Source organism: Tubulanus polymorphus, chromosome 9, assembly GCF_964204645.1.
Source record: "Tubulanus polymorphus chromosome 9, tnTubPoly1.2, whole genome shotgun sequence".
Taxonomy (NCBI): Eukaryota; Metazoa; Nemertea; class Palaeonemertea; order Tubulaniformes; family Tubulanidae; genus Tubulanus; species Tubulanus polymorphus.
In genome coordinates this window covers 5,244,059-5,263,025 of record NC_134033.1, presented here as the reverse complement: position 1 = coordinate 5,263,025, position 18,967 = coordinate 5,244,059, and the positions used below count along the sequence as shown (strand labels likewise).

Genomic DNA, 18,967 nt, shown 5'->3' with positions numbered 1-18,967 from the left:
TTGCTGAAACCTCCAATTGGTCATATTACTCCGATTCTATATCTTAGCTTACGTTTCCGCATTGAATTTAAGGTGTAATCTTTCACCATTGAGGTGGGTACCAGGTCTACGAGTCTTAGCCCTCGTCCGTACATGTAGCTAGTAGCTTTCGTGACGTGTTACTTGGCATATTGGCCATGTTTGAAGAACTTCTTTTGGTTTTGCATCCTGTGAACAAGATTCAGAATTCCAAACGGGATAAAGTATAGAAAATAGGCTACGTATACGGGGCATTAAAGCACATAATGTAGTTTGGTAGGGATTGAATGTATGGATGATGTATAGTAGATAGGCTACACTGGACTTAAAGCTTGAGGGAAGGAATGTACTCGTTCATGCACATATTATATGCCCAAAATTCTGTTTTCGATTCATCTATCCAAGCATTAGTGGCTTCGTTGGTCAATCTCTTCGTCTTGACGTTGTCTTTGCGTATATCTCAATTGAATATTGATGATTAATGATCGTGATTAAAAAAGGAAAAATCATCGTTCGCTGATAAGAAGAGCATGCACCGGTATGTGACGATGAATCCCACTAAATTGTATATAAGGGACAAATAAATCAGACCGAACAGGATACGATTACAATCCTGAAATTAACTACTACAGTCAAGGTAAGAACTCTCCGAAGAGTATATTATTCAAGAAAATTGAAAAGTGCAGATGAAAAACATTCATACGGATTTTGGTTCATTCGTACTTTGATACAATTTAATAAACCTTCTTATGTCATCATTATTCTACGAACATAATTGGTATTTATCTCAAGTAGTGGTAGTGCTTACAAAGGGGAACTTTCCTGCTGAAATACATCAAAACATCATTTTTAGAATATTCAAAACAATGATATCATTCAAATTTAGCTATCGTTGCACGGTCCACAGTTAGAATCGGTATCCGTCAGCCGTTTCTAATGGTTGCATTGCCGCACTTTTTACAGACCGATAAAATGCGCGTAGTCGGCGTACCGTCTTCATCAAATGAATTGGGTATTTATTTGGCCCAAAAACAAAAATATATCTGGCACTGACTAAGTATCTTATAGTACGAGTCGCACTCGAAATACGTCCTCAAGGTCCTCCTAAGCCAAATATTTAGGTCCTGAGTCAAATATTTATTTGTGATTGCTGCTTGTTGCGAGGTGAATTGGCATCAGTGAAATTAAACAGTGAGCAACCCTAGTCCCAGATCATCTATTTTAACTTAATGCGATAAATATATAGTTTAAGCGAAGCTTAAAGATCGCATAAGCTGTTGAAGTCATCATTATCAAATTGCGCTGAGCATCGTCAAATCGTTTTAAAATGTTTGTATCACTTTCAGATGTTTTCCAAACAGCTTCTCTTCTTTGCTCTCGTAATGCTGGTTGCTTCGGCTGTATACTCCGAAGAAGCTGCGCGTAAGTCACTTAAAGAGATCAAGTAACCTGTAAATGTGCGCTATACAATTTGAGAATAGTATTTGACATTGAGTTGAATATCTTGAATCACAGCAGCCAGTCTGTGTATAAGTAATCCTTTAAATATGAGGTCAATGTTATATAAAGTGTTTTGCCGGCGCTCCGTGGGCAGATTTGGATAATTTACCACTCACATCTTTAGATTCACGACAAGTTCGCCAAGGCAACGGAAACGGTGGTAATAATGGAAATGGCGGAAACAACGGAAATGGCGGAAACAACGGGAATGCCGGCGGCAACGGAAATGGAGGCGGCGGTGGTAACGGAAATTTAGTCACACCACATTTCGTAATTAAAATCTGTTTGAAACTTGTTCACACTTATTTTGTATTTGTAGGAAGCACAAAGGTACCCGGCTGCTACAATCCTTTGACATGTGGATAAACATATTATTCGTGTCCCTTTTGTCAATGATAATACAAGTTTCCCGTCGATAAAATTCTTCTGAAAATGTAATTCCCGGTTGTTGTTGACTTAATTTTCAAAATCCAAAATCCTCGTTCAGATGAGAGGTAGGATTAATTTTTGTTTTAGGTGCATTTAAGCTGGGTTAGTCAGTCATTTAAATGCCTATTCATCATCAACCATAAGTTCAGCTCACTTCACGATAGTGTGGTGGTTGGGTTAGTGGTGGGGAGTGAGCGGAAAATTCAGACAAGAAGTGTAAGATTTTAGTAAAATATATTATATAAATATAATATTTTAGTTATAGCAAGCATAGGTACTTACTCGTGGAAGATACTGTGGCGAATGCAGAAGTAGAATTGCACAGAGCAAATGTAAACGAGAATTAAATTATCCATGAAAACAGCTCACCAACACTACATAGTTGTCTTTATTCCCTCAACCCACTAAGCGCCACGCAGGGCATTATTAGTGGGTTCGATGTTGCTTTTTCCCAATTGGGGAGAGACCAGAGAAGAACCTTCGACCAAGCAACTCTATCAACAGGGTTTGAACGCCAAAAACCATGGATCGACGCGACCAGTGGCCAGCGGCATCCAGCCACTGCGCCTCTCCCCCATACATAGTATCACCACGTTGACATGAATTAAAACCTCCCGTGAAAACAGCACTATCTAACACAATACAATAACATTAAAGAGCGTAAATAAAGTTGGAAAAGGTAAAAAATGAATAATAAACTGAATTAACTGAAGCGAATTAAACCAAGGCACTTGAAGAAGATTATTGCCAGTGGGTTACAACCAGCAAACTGACCTGAATAACGTTAATGATTGAATAATGTTTTAATGGGTTCATTATCGCGCGTCGATTCAAGCACGCTCGTTGTCTGGTCTATAACCCATTTTACAGTTACAAGCCACAATTTTGCAAACTTTTGTCCTGCATTGTCGGGTCATTTTTTCCTTTTTAAAAACCTTTCGTAATGCTAAACTTATAGTGTTTAGGAAAGCCATGAGGGTCCTGAAAAAGGTTTGGGTTAGTTCCCGAAAACAACTTTATGACATGTTATTTGTAATCAATTTGAAGATTTGTCGTGCTCAGCCAACATATTTATTTTGTCACCTTAGTGCAATTGTGTTGGATGGTAGTTAAGCAGTTTAGATAAATGTACGGAGGTTGGAGTTCATGGCCAGTGTTGCAATTTTCCAACTACCCGCGTTGGTATTTAAGTCACACATAAACAATAAATGTCTGGGAATGACGTAAGTATCCGCGCATGCGCATATATGGCTATGAACTCTGGCGTATGGTGAGTGCAAAAAGTATATTGTTATGTGTGTAAGTACGTAAACACTCCATACATGGGTCGGTGGAATGATGCGACGTATGAATGCGTTACAATCCGTGAATACCAAACCATGTGTGGTAAAGGGCTTGCACACGTTACTAAACAGTAAACGATGTAACAGTGAAGTCATCAGGTTCAGCGATAGAAACACTGCCACACTAGCCCAAGCCTGTAGGATTCACGCGCAGGTTTGCTGCGCAAACATCTGCGCGAAATCAGTTTATATTATCGCCGAGGTAAATTTCACCGGTAAACGTTACATGGAATAGCCCGGGCTAAAATAAAACGGGATATCTGATTGGCTTAATCATCTTAGCTGCACACACATAGAGCTGCGCACTCGTGTTGAGGGTGTTGTGCCAGACTCGTTTCCATTAGGTTCGAATCCCTCTCTGGGCAGGACTGATATGCGTGGTGGAATTTTGGTAATGGAAGAAGTGATGGAATGCCGGTAGAATGAAGGTACTAAACGTGCCCCCGCACCTGCTATAGCACGTAATGATAATATTGATAATGTTGTATTGGATATAAGGATGACCTAACAATAGATAGATTCATTAAATGTTTCGCGTTTCACACAGTGTGCACAAGCAGCTGCAAATATAGCTCTCACCAAGTTGTGAAAATACGAATTAAATCATTTCCCAGGATTCTGATTTGATTGTAGTTAAAAATTTGGTCATATTGTATTTGACCCTTGAACCCGCACCTCTTAAATGACTTTACGACGGGTATCTTAGAATACTCTTCTTCAGGTTACATGAATTTATCGTGGAAAAATCTCTTCATCTTGCCGTCTAACCGATATCAAATAGCAGAACTATACACAAAACACGTAGTCAATATCTCTAATGAATATTCACGAGCAGAACAGACGTCACTATCAATCAGCCGAATCGAGAGCTTCAGTGTGCTTATGGAAGATTTATGATGTCAATAACTTAAAAGTTTACTTCCAATTTTTAGCAGCTAGTTGGTGTGTTGGTGGATAGAAAGTTGATGTAGCCTACATCTTATGCATAGCGCAGAGAATACTCAGTAGATATTGCGCTATATCAAACAAATATATTACACGAGTACTACTATTATTTAATCGGTGGATATCCTTAGCGTGAGGAATATGTGGGTTGGTTCATTTTTAAATTGGGCGGAAATGAACGTAGGTCTGGTGGCCGGCCATATGAACCTTTTAAAATTTGAAGCTATTCTACCCGTGTTTTTCCTGTATAGAACTCATAGACATTCTCCAACCTGTTAACATGGTTGACTATGAGATAATTCACCTTTGACAATGAACTCCTTCTCACAACGAATATTCATATTTAGTTCAATTGTATTTATATTTACGCAATAACTTTTACAAAACCGAAGTAGGCCTTAATTGCGCTAGATTTCTGGAACCTTCCTTAAATTTGCTGTTAACAATATTAAAAACGGTTGTATTTGTAATAAATATATAAATGATGATGACAATAATCAACACAAAATCATGGACGTTTATGTTAAGTTTCAGAGGATTGATTTGTCATTTGCTGACAAAATGACATCTTAAATTTGACAGCCGTAATAAAGAACTATTCCATGTAAGATTGATTTTCCAATACGCGGGTCACATCCCGGCAGTCAGTACGTTCTCAGACAAGTCTAATTGGATCCTCGTGAATCATGAACTCAACTCGGATGCTGATTGGCAGAATTTATCATGGCAACACCACATTATCACGGGTATGGTAAACAAGCGTTGGATCGACCTGTGTGCTTTCAGTGGTGATTATGCCTATCGCGTTCCTGTTGGGGGTCCGATAATCACTAATATATCAACTTGCATCTGCCGGCTCAGGACTAAAGATTACTTCGATGCCTTTTTTAATTGCTTTGAATTCGTATCCACCTCTGGATCCCGTGAAACTCGGAAACTATAAGAACATTATTTTTCATCCTTTTTGCCTCGTCGCAATTATAAGAAAAAAGATATATCCCGAAGAAAATCCGTGAAACTCCAAGAATTATGTGAAGAAGAAAAATATCTAAAAAGTAAAGCTTCATAGACTTTAAATTGTTTAGAATTTAGCATTTCGTCTAGTAGCTAGAGCCTCGAATTTGATCATGTCATTCAGAATCTATCGAGCTACGTTTGCGCATCGAGCTATATGTGTTGTTCATAGTCATCAAGGAGAGTACCAGGTGTCGGGAATTGTAAATAGACTGAAATTACTGTTACTAAGCTATTATATAACAGCACAAAATCAACCAAAACTGTTCAAATTCAAAACCGTTCAAATGTCAAAATAATCCTCTCTTTCGTATTTGTATGAGCTCCCGAATAAATGTTCTCAGTCAGTCAGTACACAGAAACCCGGTCTTGTTACATTGTCTTTTACCAACAACCCACGGATCATAGTACCACAGTACAGTCGTTCACTAACACCGGGTTCTCTTTTGCGTCTTGCTTAGAGATTCGAAGAATTAATCGTCGGTTAGTTGAAAACCCCTTCGATGAAAATGATCTATCTAAAAAGATATATACAAAATTGGCAGAACTCTATGGAAAATTTCTTTACGATGACATTACAGTTGAACATGATGCGATACAATGTAAATAGACCATGTATATAGTAGATAGGCTACATTGGACATTTTATCGTATAGTTTGGTAGACTTTGAAGTTTTCCGAGCTTGTGGAAGCTCTCGTTCATGATATGACCAAAATTATTTTCATCAGTACATCCAAACTAGCATTAGTATTGCCTTTGTTTGCCAATCTCTTCATCTTGACGTTGTCTCTGCATATATCTCTATTGACTATTGATGATTCATAAACGTGATAAAAAAGGATAAGTCATCGTTTGCAGATAAGAAGAACATGCACCAGTATGTGACGATGAATCCAACTAAATTGTATATAAGACACGGGTAAATCAGACCGGACAGGATACCAGTACATTCCTTAATTAAACTGCTCCAGTCAAGGTAAGAACTCTCAGAAGAGACAACTAATCAGGAAAATTTAAGGGTGGATCAAAAAATATTTTCTACGGATTTCAGAAGATTTTGTCTTTGAATTACCGGTCATCTAAACCACCGTCTTTGGTTAACATTGTGTCTAGACTGAATTCATAATTTTCTATGCAGTGCGCGTGAATACAAAGGGGAAATGTTCGCAATTTGTTGACCGATGAAATGTCCCCAGTAAATTTCTTTTGTAATTATACAATATCATTATATTGTAAAAATATTTGTATCACCTTCAGATGTTTTCCAAACAGCTTCTCATCTTTGCTCTCGTAATGCTGGTTGCTTCGGCTGTATACTCCGAAGAAGCTGCGCGTAAGTTCTTTAACAGATCAAGTAGCCTGTAGATGTGCGCTATACAATTTGAAAATACAATTTGAAATTGAGTTGAATATCTTGAATCGCAGCAATCATCTTGTACATCTTGTACTTAACATTTTGAATAATGTCAATGTTATGTTATAATAAGGTGTCATACAAGATTTGAATAACGTACCACTAACATTTTCTAGATTCTCGACAAATTCGCCAAGGCAATGGAAACGGTGGTAATAACGGAAATGGCGGAAACAACGGAAATGGCGGGAACAACGGAAATGGCGGAAACAACGGAAATGCCGGCGGCAACGGAAATGGCGGTGGTAATGGAAATTTACAGTCACACCGCATTACGTAATTCAAATCTGTTTGAAATTTTTTCACACCTCAAATTTGTATTTGTAGGAAGCACAAAGGAACCCGGTTGCTACAATCCTTTGACATGTGGATAAACATATTGTTCGAGTTTCTTTCGTCAAATATTATGCAAGATTCCCGTCAATAAAATTCTTCTGAAGAAGTAAATACTGGTTGTTGTTTGCCTATTATTCAATATTCGAAATTCTAGTTCAGATGAGAGGAAGGATAACGTTTTATTTCTGGTGCATTTTAGCTTGGTTATTCAATCATTTAAATGTCTATTCATTATATCCCCTAAATTAAGGCGGCTCATTTCAGGACAGTGTTGATGGTGGCGATGGTCCACAAAGTGACCCTCCTAAAGGGACCCAACTTCTTACACCGTATATTTGCATTGATCGACATTATATATTATATACTACATTCGTTAAGTTAGGCTGAGGTTTGGTGACTTCTTATCCTTGTCAAGATTGCACGAGCGGAAAAGTTGCCGCTTTGCGTCTACTAATATTTGTGTTAACCCAATCAGGTGCGTCATTTTCGCAGGTAGATTCCATCAAAACATGCATATGGTTGGCTAGATATATAGACTGGTGGTCGGTGTTGTTGACGATGAAGGAACTGCGGCCAGGGCCACCTTCGGTTTCTGAGTTAGTCGACCATAGTCGAACTAAACGAAACCAAATGCCCGTTAGTCGAAACTATATTCCGCAAATAGTTCGAAAATCAAGCGCATTCGGTTATTAGTTCCGACCACTAGTCGACTAGATACGAAAAACCGAATTTTGCCCTGGATGTGTGTTGGCATGAGGATTTCTGTTTGTCGGAGCTATCAAACACCTGCCTGGCAAGCGAGGTTGAATACTGCTGCGCAATGTGGTATCCTACACGCAGCCTAATTTCAAATGATCTATGCCATTAGCCATCGCGACCTGTGAATGAATGGCGAAAAAAGATAATTTCGAAAAATGCTCAGATATGGAATCAGTTCACATTAAGTTGCATTTTCCCGATTGGGGAGAGACCAGAGAAGAACCTTCGACCAAGCAACTCTGTCAACAGGGTTTGAAAGCCAAAAACCATGGATCGGCGAGACCAGTGACCAGCGGCAACCAGCCACTGCACCTCTCCACCATACATAGTATCATCACATTGACATGAATTAAAACCTCCCGCGAAAACAGCACTATATTAAACAACACGATAACATTAAATAGCGTTACATAAAGTTGGAAAAAGATTGAAAAAAGAATAATAAACTGAATTAACGGAAACGAATCAAACCAAGGCACTTGCAGAAAATTATTACCAGTTGGTTACAACCAGCAAACTGTCCTGAATAACGTTTATGATTGAATACTGTTTTAACGGGTTCATTATCGCGCGTCGATTCAAACACGCTTCTTGTCTGGTCTATATACCATTTTACAGTTGCTAGCCGCAATTTTGTTAGCGTACTTTTATCCTGCATTGCTAAGTCATTTTTCCCTTTTTAAAAAACTTTCGTGATACTAAACTCATAGTTTTCAGAAAAGCCATGAGTGTCCTGAAAAAGGTTTTGGTTAGGTCCCGAAAACAACTTTCTGACAATTTATTTTTAATCAATTTGAAGATTTGTCGTCCTCATCAGCCAACATATTTATGTTGTCACCTTAGTACAATAGTGTTGGATAGTCAAACTACCCGCGCTGATGTTTAAGTCACACATAAACAATAGGTAGTACCGTTGATAAACATGTCTGGGAATGACGTACGTATACACTCCGTACATGGGTCGGTGGAATGATGTGACGTATGAATGCGTTACAATCCGTGAATACCAAACTATGACTGGTAAAGGGTTTGCACACGTTACTAAACAGTAAATGATACAAAAGGGAAGGTAAGTCTTTAGGTCCTGAGATAGAAACACTGCCACACTTTAGCCCAAGCCCGCAGGATTCATGCGCAAACATCTGCGCGAAATCAGATTGACCGTTATATTATCGCTGAGGTAAATTTCACCGATAAACTATACATGGAAAAGCCCGGGCTAAAATAAAACGGGATATGTGATTGGCTAAGTCATCTAAGCTGCACACACATGGAGCCGCACACTCGTGTTTTAAAGGTGTTGTGCCAGACTCGTTGCCATTAGGTTCGAATCCCTCTCGGGACAGGATGGATATGCGTGGAATTTTCATGTTTGAACGAAGTAATGGAATGCCGGTAGAATGAAGGTACTAAATGTGCCCCCACACCTGCTATAGCACGTGGTTCATTTTTAATTTGGGCGGAAATGAACGTAGGTCTGGTGGCCCTATGAACCTTTTAAAATTTGAAGCTATTCTACCCGTGTTTTTCCTGTATAGAACTCATAGACATTCCCCAACTAGTTTACGTGGTTTACTATGAGATAATTCACCATTGACAATGAACTTCTCACAACGAATATTCATATTTAGTTCAATTATATTTATGTTTTACACAATAATAAACTTGCACAAAACCGTAGTAGGCCTTAATTGCGCTAGATTTCTGGAACCTTCCTTAAATTTGCTGTAAACAATATTAAAAACGGTTGTGTTTGTAATAAATACATAAATGATGACGACAATATCAACACAAAAACGCGGACGTTTATGTTATGTTTCAGAGGATTGATTTGTCATTTGCTGACAAAATGACATCTGAAAATTGACAGCCGTAATAAAGAACTATTCCATGTAAGATTAATTTTCCAATACGCGGGAAGCACGGGTAACACCTCGACAGTCAGTACGTTCTCAGACAGTCAGTACGTAAGTCTAATTGGATCCTCGTGAATCATGAACTCAACTAGGATGCTGATTGGCAGAATTCATCAGGGCAACACCACATTATCACGGGTATGGTAAACGAGCATGGAATCGACCTGTGTGCTTTCATTGGTGATTATACCTATCCTGTTCTTGTTGGGGGTCCAGTAATGACAAATCGTACCTGTCGAAAACTTCCCGTTGTTAACGCCTCATGGCGTCGACGAATATGAGCCGGGCCAATGTCAACTTGCATCTGCCGGCCAAGGACTAATGATTACTTCGATGCCTTTTTTAATTGCTTTGAGTTCGGATCCACCTCTGGATCCCGCAAAACTCGTAAACTATAAGAACATTATTTTTCATCCTTTTTGCCTCGTCGCAATTATAAGAAAAAGATATATCCCGAAGAAAATCCGTAACTCCGAGTACTATATGAAGAAGAAAAATATCTGAAAAATAAAGCTTCATAGACTTCAATTTGTTTAGAATTTAGCATTTAGTCTAGCAGCTAGAGGTTCGAATTTGATCATGTCACTCAGAATCTATCGAGCTACGTTTGCGCATCGAGCTATATGTGTTGTTCATAGTCATCAAGGAGAGTACCAGGTGTCGGGAATTGTAAATAGACTCATATTACAGTACTAGGCTATCATATAATAGCACCAAATCAACCAAAACTGTTCAAATTCAAAACCGTTCAAATGTCAAAGTAATCCTCTTTTTCGTACTTGTATGAGCTCCCGAATGAATGTTCTCAGTCAGTCAGTACACAGAAACCAGGTCTTGTTACATTGTCTTTTACCAACAACCCACGGGTCGTAGTACCAGAGTACTGTCGTTCACTAACACAGGGTCCCATTTTGCGTCTTAGTTCGAGATTCGAAGAATTTATCGTCGGGTAGTTGAAAACCCCTTCAATGAACATGACTTGTCTAATCCATCTAAAAAGATATATACAAAATTGGCAGAACTCTATGGAAAACTTCTTTACGCTGGACATGATGCGATACAACGTATATAGATGATGTATATAGTAGAAAGGCTAAACTGGAAATTAGCGTATAATTTGGTAGATTTTGAAGCTTTCCGAGCTTGTGGGGTACCCTCGTTCATGATATGACCAAGATTATTTTCATCAGTACATCCAAACTAGCATTTAGTATTTGCCTTTGTTTACCAATCTCCTCATCTTGACGTTGTCTCTGCGTATATCTCTTTAGACTATTGATGATTCATAAACATGATTAAAAAAGAAAAAGTCATCGTTTGCCGATAAGAAGAACATGCACCAGTATGTGACGATGAATCCAACAAAATTGTATATAAGACACGGGTAAATCAGACCAGACAGGATACGAGTACACTCCTGAACTGCTCCATTCAAGGTAAGAACTCTCAGAAGTGACAAGTAATCAGGAAAATTTAAGGGTGGATCAAAAATCATTTTCTACGGATTTTAGAAGATTTTGTCTTTGAAGTACCGGTCATCTAAACCACCGTCTTTGGTTAACGTTATGTCTAGACTGAATTAATAATTGTCTAAGCAGTGCGAGTGAATACAAAGGGGAAATATATTGCTGAAATATATCAAAACATCACATGAAATATGCAAAACACTAATATCATTTCCATTGAGTTTGCAAGATCGTTGCAATGTCCATAGTTAGCATCCGTCAGATCTGTCTTGCGTCTCATAGCCGCACTGTTCGCAATTTGTTGACCGATGAAATGTCCCCAGTAAATATCTTTTGTAATTATATAATATCATTATATTGTAAAAAATATTTGTATCAACTTCAGATGTTTTCCAAACAGCTTCTCTTCTTTGCTCTCGTAATGCTGGTTGCTTCGGCTGTATACTCCGAAGAAGCTGCGCGTAAGTACAGATCAAGTAGCCTGTAGATGTGCGCTAAACAATTTGAGAATAAAATTTGACATTGAGTTGAATATCTTGAATCGCAGCAACCATCTTGTACATCTTGTACTTAACATTTTGAATATGAGGTCAATGTTATAATAAGGTGTCATATAAGATTTGAATAATATACCACTAACATTTTCTAGATTCACGACAAGTGCGCCAAGGCAATGGAAACGGTGGTAATAACGGAAATGGCGGAAACAACGGAAATGGCGGAAACAACGGAAATGGCGGAAACAACGGAAATGGCGGCGGCAACGGAAATGGCGGTGGTAATGGAAATTTACAGTCACACCGCATTACGTAATTCAAATCTGTTTGAAATTTTTTCACACCTCAAGTTTGTATTTGTAGGAAGCACAAAGGAACCCGGTTGCTACAATCCTTTGACATGTGGATAAACGTATTGTTCGAGTATCTTTCGTCAAATATTATGCAAGATTCCCGTCAATAAAATTCTTCTGAAGAAGTAAATACTGGTTGTTGTTTGCCTATTATTCAAAATTCGAAATTCTAGTTCAGATGAGAGGAAGGATAACGTTTTATTTCTGGTGCATTTTAGCTGGGTTATTCAATCATTTAAATGTCTATTCATTATATCCCCTAAATTAAGGCGGCTCATTTCAGGACAGTGTTGATGGTTGCGATGGTCCACAAAGTGACCCTCCTAAAGGGACCCAACTTCTTACACCGTATATTTGCATTGATCGACATTATATATTATATACTACATTCGTTAAGTTAGGCTGAGGTTTGGTGACTTCTTATCCTTGTCAAGATTGCACGAGCGGAAAAGTTGCCGCTTTGCGTCTACTAATATTTGTGTTAACCCAATCAGGTGCGTCATTTTCGCAGGTAGATTCCATCAAAACATGCATATGGTTGGCTAGATATATAGACTGGTGGTCGGTGTTGTTGACGATGAAGGAACTGCGGCCAGGGCCACCTTCGGTTTCTGAGTTAGTCGACCATAGTCGAACTAAACGAAACCAAATGCCCGTTAGTCGAAACTATATTCCGCAAATAGTTCGAAAATCAAGCGCATTCGGTTATTAGTTCCGACCACTAGTCGACTAGATACGAAAAACCGAATTTTGCCCTGGATGTGTGTTGGCATGAGGATTTCTGTTTGTCGGAGCTATCAAACACCTGCCTGGCAAGCGAGGTTGAATACTGCTGCGCAATGTGGTATCCTACACGCAGCCTAATTTCAAATGATCTATGCCATTAGCCATCGCGACCTGTGAATGAATGGCGAAAAAAGATAATTTCGAAAAATGCTCAGATATGGAATCAGTTCACATTAAGTTGCATTTTCCCGATTGGGGAGAGACCAGAGAAGAACCTTCGACCAAGCAACTCTGTCAACAGGGTTTGAAAGCCAAAAACCATGGATCGGCGAGACCAGTGACCAGCGGCAACCAGCCACTGCACCTCTCCACCATACATAGTATCATCACATTGACATGAATTAAAACCTCCCGCGAAAACAGCACTATATTAAACAACACGATAACATTAAATAGCGTTACATAAAGTTGGAAAAAGATTGAAAAAAGAATAATAAACTGAATTAACGGAAACGAATCAAACCAAGGCACTTGCAGAAAATTATTACCAGTTGGTTACAACCAGCAAACTGTCCTGAATAACGTTTATGATTGAATACTGTTTTAACGGGTTCATTATCGCGCGTCGATTCAAACACGCTTCTTGTCTGGTCTATATACCATTTTACAGTTGCTAGCCGCAATTTTGTTAGCGTACTTTTATCCTGCATTGCTAAGTCATTTTTCCCTTTTTAAAAAACTTTCGTGATACTAAACTCATAGTTTTCAGAAAAGCCATGAGTGTCCTGAAAAAGGTTTTGGTTAGGTCCCGAAAACAACTTTCTGACAATTTATTTTTAATCAATTTGAAGATTTGTCGTCCTCATCAGCCAACATATTTATGTTGTCACCTTAGTACAATAGTGTTGGATAGTCAAACTACCCGCGCTGATGTTTAAGTCACACATAAACAATAGGTAGTACCGTTGATAAACATGTCTGGGAATGACGTACGTATACACTCCGTACATGGGTCGGTGGAATGATGTGACGTATGAATGCGTTACAATCCGTGAATACCAAACTATGACTGGTAAAGGGTTTGCACACGTTACTAAACAGTAAATGATACAAAAGGGAAGGTAAGTCTTTAGGTCCTGAGATAGAAACACTGCCACACTTTAGCCCAAGCCCGCAGGATTCATGCGCAAACATCTGCGCGAAATCAGATTGACCGTTATATTATCGCTGAGGTAAATTTCACCGATAAACTATACATGGAAAAGCCCGGGCTAAAATAAAACGGGATATGTGATTGGCTAAGTCATCTAAGCTGCACACACATGGAGCCGCACACTCGTGTTTTAAAGGTGTTGTGCCAGACTCGTTGCCATTAGGTTCGAATCCCTCTCGGGACAGGATGGATATGCGTGGAATTTTCATGTTTGAACGAAGTAATGGAATGCCGGTAGAATGAAGGTACTAAATGTGCCCCCACACCTGCTATAGCACGTGGTTCATTTTTAATTTGGGCGGAAATGAACGTAGGTCTGGTGGCCCTATGAACCTTTTAAAATTTGAAGCTATTCTACCCGTGTTTTTCCTGTATAGAACTCATAGACATTCCCCAACTAGTTTACGTGGTTTACTATGAGATAATTCACCATTGACAATGAACTTCTCACAACGAATATTCATATTTAGTTCAATTATATTTATGTTTTACACAATAATAAACTTGCACAAAACCGTAGTAGGCCTTAATTGCGCTAGATTTCTGGAACCTTCCTTAAATTTGCTGTAAACAATATTAAAAACGGTTGTGTTTGTAATAAATACATAAATGATGACGACAATATCAACACAAAAACGCGGACGTTTATGTTATGTTTCAGAGGATTGATTTGTCATTTGCTGACAAAATGACATCTGAAAATTGACAGCCGTAATAAAGAACTATTCCATGTAAGATTAATTTTCCAATACGCGGGAAGCACGGGTAACACCTCGACAGTCAGTACGTTCTCAGACCGTCAGTACGTAAGTCTAATTGGATCCTCGTGAATCATGAACTCAACTAGGATGCTGATTGGCAGAATTCATCAGGGCAACACCACATTATCACGGGTATGGTAAACGAGCATGGAATCGACCTGTGTGCTTTCATTGGTGATTATACCTATCCTGTTCTTGTTGGGGGTCCAGTAATGACAAATCGTACCTGTCGAAAACTTCCCGTTGTTAACGCCTCATGGCGTCGACGAATATGAGCCGGGCCAATGTCAACTTGCATCTGCCGGCCAAGGACTAATGATTACTTCGATGCCTTTTTTAATTGCTTTGAGTTCGGATCCACCTCTGGATCCCGCAAAACTCGTAAACTATAAGAACATTATTTTTCATCCTTTTTGCCTCGTCGCAATTATAAGAAAAAGATATATCCCGAAGAAAATCCGTAACTCCGAGTACTATATGAAGAAGAAAAATATCTGAAAAATAAAGCTTCATAGACTTCAATTTGTTTAGAATTTAGCATTTAGTCTAGCAGCTAGAGGTTCGAATTTGATCATGTCACTCAGAATCTATCGAGCTACGTTTGCGCATCGAGCTATATGTGTTGTTCATAGTCATCAAGGAGAGTACCAGGTGTCGGGAATTGTAAATAGACTCATATTACAGTACTAGGCTATCATATAATAGCACCAAATCAACCAAAACTGTTCAAATTCAAAACCGTTCAAATGTCAAAGTAATCCTCTTTTTCGTACTTGTATGAGCTCCCGAATGAATGTTCTCAGTCAGTCAGTACACAGAAACCAGGTCTTGTTACATTGTCTTTTACCAACAACCCACGGGTCGTAGTACCAGAGTACTGTCGTTCACTAACACAGGGTCCCATTTTGCGTCTTAGTTCGAGATTCGAAGAATTTATCGTCGGGTAGTTGAAAACCCCTTCAATGAACATGACTTGTCTAATCCATCTAAAAAGATATATACAAAATTGGCAGAACTCTATGGAAAACTTCTTTACGCTGGACATGATGCGATACAACGTATATAGATGATGTATATAGTAGAAAGGCTAAACTGGAAATTAGCGTATAATTTGGTAGATTTTGAAGCTTTCCGAGCTTGTGGGGTACCCTCGTTCATGATATGACCAAGATTATTTTCATCAGTACATCCAAACTAGCATTTAGTATTTGCCTTTGTTTACCAATCTCCTCATCTTGACGTTGTCTCTGCGTATATCTCTTTAGACTATTGATGATTCATAAACATGATTAAAAAAGAAAAAGTCATCGTTTGCCGATAAGAAGAACATGCACCAGTATGTGACGATGAATCCAACAAAATTGTATATAAGACACGGGTAAATCAGACCAGACAGGATACGAGTACACTCCTGAACTGCTCCATTCAAGGTAAGAACTCTCAGAAGTGACAAGTAATCAGGAAAATTTAAGGGTGGATCAAAAATCATTTTCTACGGATTTTAGAAGATTTTGTCTTTGAAGTACCGGTCATCTAAACCACCGTCTTTGGTTAACGTTATGTCTAGACTGAATTAATAATTGTCTAAGCAGTGCGAGTGAATACAAAGGGGAAATATATTGCTGAAATATATCAAAACATCACATGAAATATGCAAAACACTAATATCATTTCCATTGAGTTTGCAAGATCGTTGCAATGTCCATAGTTAGCATCCGTCAGATCTGTCTTGCGTCTCATAGCCGCACTGTTCGCAATTTGTTGACCGATGAAATGTCCCCAGTAAATATCTTTTGTAATTATATAATATCATTATATTGTAAAAAATATTTGTATCAACTTCAGATGTTTTCCAAACAGCTTCTCTTCTTTGCTCTCGTAATGCTGGTTGCTTCGGCTGTATACTCCGAAGAAGCTGCGCGTAAGTACAGATCAAGTAGCCTGTAGATGTGCGCTAAACAATTTGAGAATAAAATTTGACATTGAGTTGAATATCTTGAATCGCAGCAACCATCTTGTACATCTTGTACTTAACATTTTGAATATGAGGTCAATGTTATAATAAGGTGTCATATAAGATTTGAATAATATACCACTAACATTTTCTAGATTCACGACAAGTGCGCCAAGGCAATGGAAACGGTGGTAATAACGGAAATGGCGGAAACAACGGAAATGGCGGAAACAACGGAAATGGCGGAAACAACGGAAATGGCGGCGGCAACGGAAATGGCGGTGGTAATGGAAATTTACAGTCACACCGCATTACGTAATTCAAATCTGTTTGAAATTTTTTCACACCTCAAGTTTGTATTTGTAGGAAGCACAAAGGAACCCGGTTGCTACAATCCTTTGACATGTGGATAAACGTATTGTTCGAGTATCTTTCGTCAAATATTATGCAAGATTCCCGTCAATAAAATTCTTCTGAAGAAGTAAATACTGATTGTTGTTTGCCTATTATTCAAAATTCGAAATTCTAGTTCAGATGAGAGGAAGGATAACGTTTTATTTCTGGTGCATTTTAGCTGGGTTATTCAATCATTTAAATGTCTATTCATTATATCCCCTAAATTAAGGCGGCTCATTTCAGGACAGTGTTGATGGTTGCGATGGTCCACAAAGTGACCCTCCTAAAGGGACCCAACTTCTTACACCGTATATTTGCATTGATCGACATTATATATTATATACTACATTCGTTAAGTTAGGCTGAGGTTTGGTGACTTCTTATCCTTGTCAAGATTGCACGAGCGGAAAAGTTGCCGCTTTGCGTCTACTAATATTTGTGTTAACCCAATCAGGTGCGTCATTTTCGCAGGTAGATTCCATCAAAACATGCATATGGTTGGCTAGATATATAGACTGGTGGTCGGTGTTGTTGACGATGAAGGAACTGCGGCCAGGGCCACCTTCGGTTTCTGAGTTAGTCGACCATAGTCGAACTAAACGAAACCAAATGCCCGTTAGTCGAAACTATATTCCGCAAATAGTTCGAAAATCAAGCGCATTCGGTTATTAGTTCCGACCACTAGTCGACTAGATACGAAAAACCGAATTTTGCCCTGGATGTGTGTTGGCATGAGGATTTCTGTTTGTCGGAGCTATCAAACACCTGCCTGGCAAGCGAGGTTGAATACTGCTGCGCAATGTGGTATCCTACACGCAGCCTAATTTCAAATGATCTATGCCATTAGCCATCGCGACCTGTGAATGAATGGCGAAAAAAGATAATTTCGAAAAATGCTCAGATATGGAATCAGTTCACATTAAGTTGCATTTTCCCGATTGGGGAGAGACCAGAGAAGAACCTTCGACCAAGCAACTCTGTCAACAGGGTTTGAAAGCCAAAAACCATGGATCGGCGAGACCAGTGACCAGCGGCAACCAGCCACTGCACCTCTCCACCATACATAGTATCATCACATTGACATGAATTAAAACCTCCCGCGAAAACAGCACTATATTAAACAACACGATAACATTAAATAGCGTTACATAAAGTTGGAAAAAGATTGAAAAAAGAATAATAAACTGAATTAACGGAAACGAATCAAACCAAGGCACTTGCAGAAAATTATTACCAGTTGGTTACAACCAGCAAACTGTCCTGAATAACGTTTATGATTGAATACTGTTTTAACGGGTTCATTATCGCGCGTCGATTCAAACACGCTTCTTGTCTGGTCTATATACCATTTTACAGTTGCTAGCCGCAATTTTGTTAGCGTACTTTTATCCTGCATTGCTAAGTCATTTTTCCCTTTTTAAAAAACTTTCGTGATACTAAACTCATAGTTTTCAGAAAAGCCATGAGTGTCCTGAAAAAGGTTTTGGTTAGGTCCCGAAAACAACTTTCTGACAATTTATTTTTAATCAATTTGAAGATTTGTCGTCCTCATCAGCCAACATATTTATGTTGTCACCTTAGTACAATAGTGTTGGATAGTCAAACTACCCGCGCTGATGTTTAAGTCACACATAAACAATAGGTAGTACCGTTGATAAACATGTCTGGGAATGACGTACGTATACACTCCGTACATGGGTCGGTGGAATGATGTGACGTATGAATGCGTTACAATCCGTGAATACCAAACTATGACTGGTAAAGGGTTTGCACACGTTACTAAACAGTAAATGATACAAAAGGGAAGGTAAGTCTTTAGGTCCTGAGATAGAAACACTGCCACACTTTAGCCCAAGCCCGCAGGATTCATGCGCAAACATCTGCGCGAAATCAGATTGACCGTTATATTATCGCTGAGGTAAATTT

General features: G+C 38.8%; 3 long non-coding RNA genes across 3 annotated transcripts; all 3 read left to right on the top strand.

Annotated features, from left to right (window-relative positions):
• The first annotated feature begins 6,038 nt into the window (after positions 1-6,038).
• Positions 6,039-6,858, top strand: LOC141911425 (uncharacterized). The gene is made up of 3 exons (XR_012620044.1): positions 6,039-6,226; positions 6,508-6,583; positions 6,781-6,858. It is a non-coding gene; the product is annotated as an uncharacterized LOC141911425 (long non-coding RNA).
• Positions 6,859-11,091: 4,233 nt separating this feature from the next.
• LOC141910719 (uncharacterized) lies at positions 11,092-11,844 on the top strand. Its single transcript, XR_012619919.1, has 3 exons — positions 11,092-11,111; positions 11,527-11,602; positions 11,791-11,844. It is a non-coding gene; the product is annotated as an uncharacterized LOC141910719 (long non-coding RNA).
• Positions 11,845-16,101: 4,257 nt separating this feature from the next.
• Positions 16,102-16,854, top strand: LOC141910720 (uncharacterized). Its single transcript, XR_012619920.1, has 3 exons — positions 16,102-16,121; positions 16,537-16,612; positions 16,801-16,854. It is a non-coding gene; the product is annotated as an uncharacterized LOC141910720 (long non-coding RNA).
• The last annotated feature ends 2,113 nt before the right edge of the window (positions 16,855-18,967 follow it).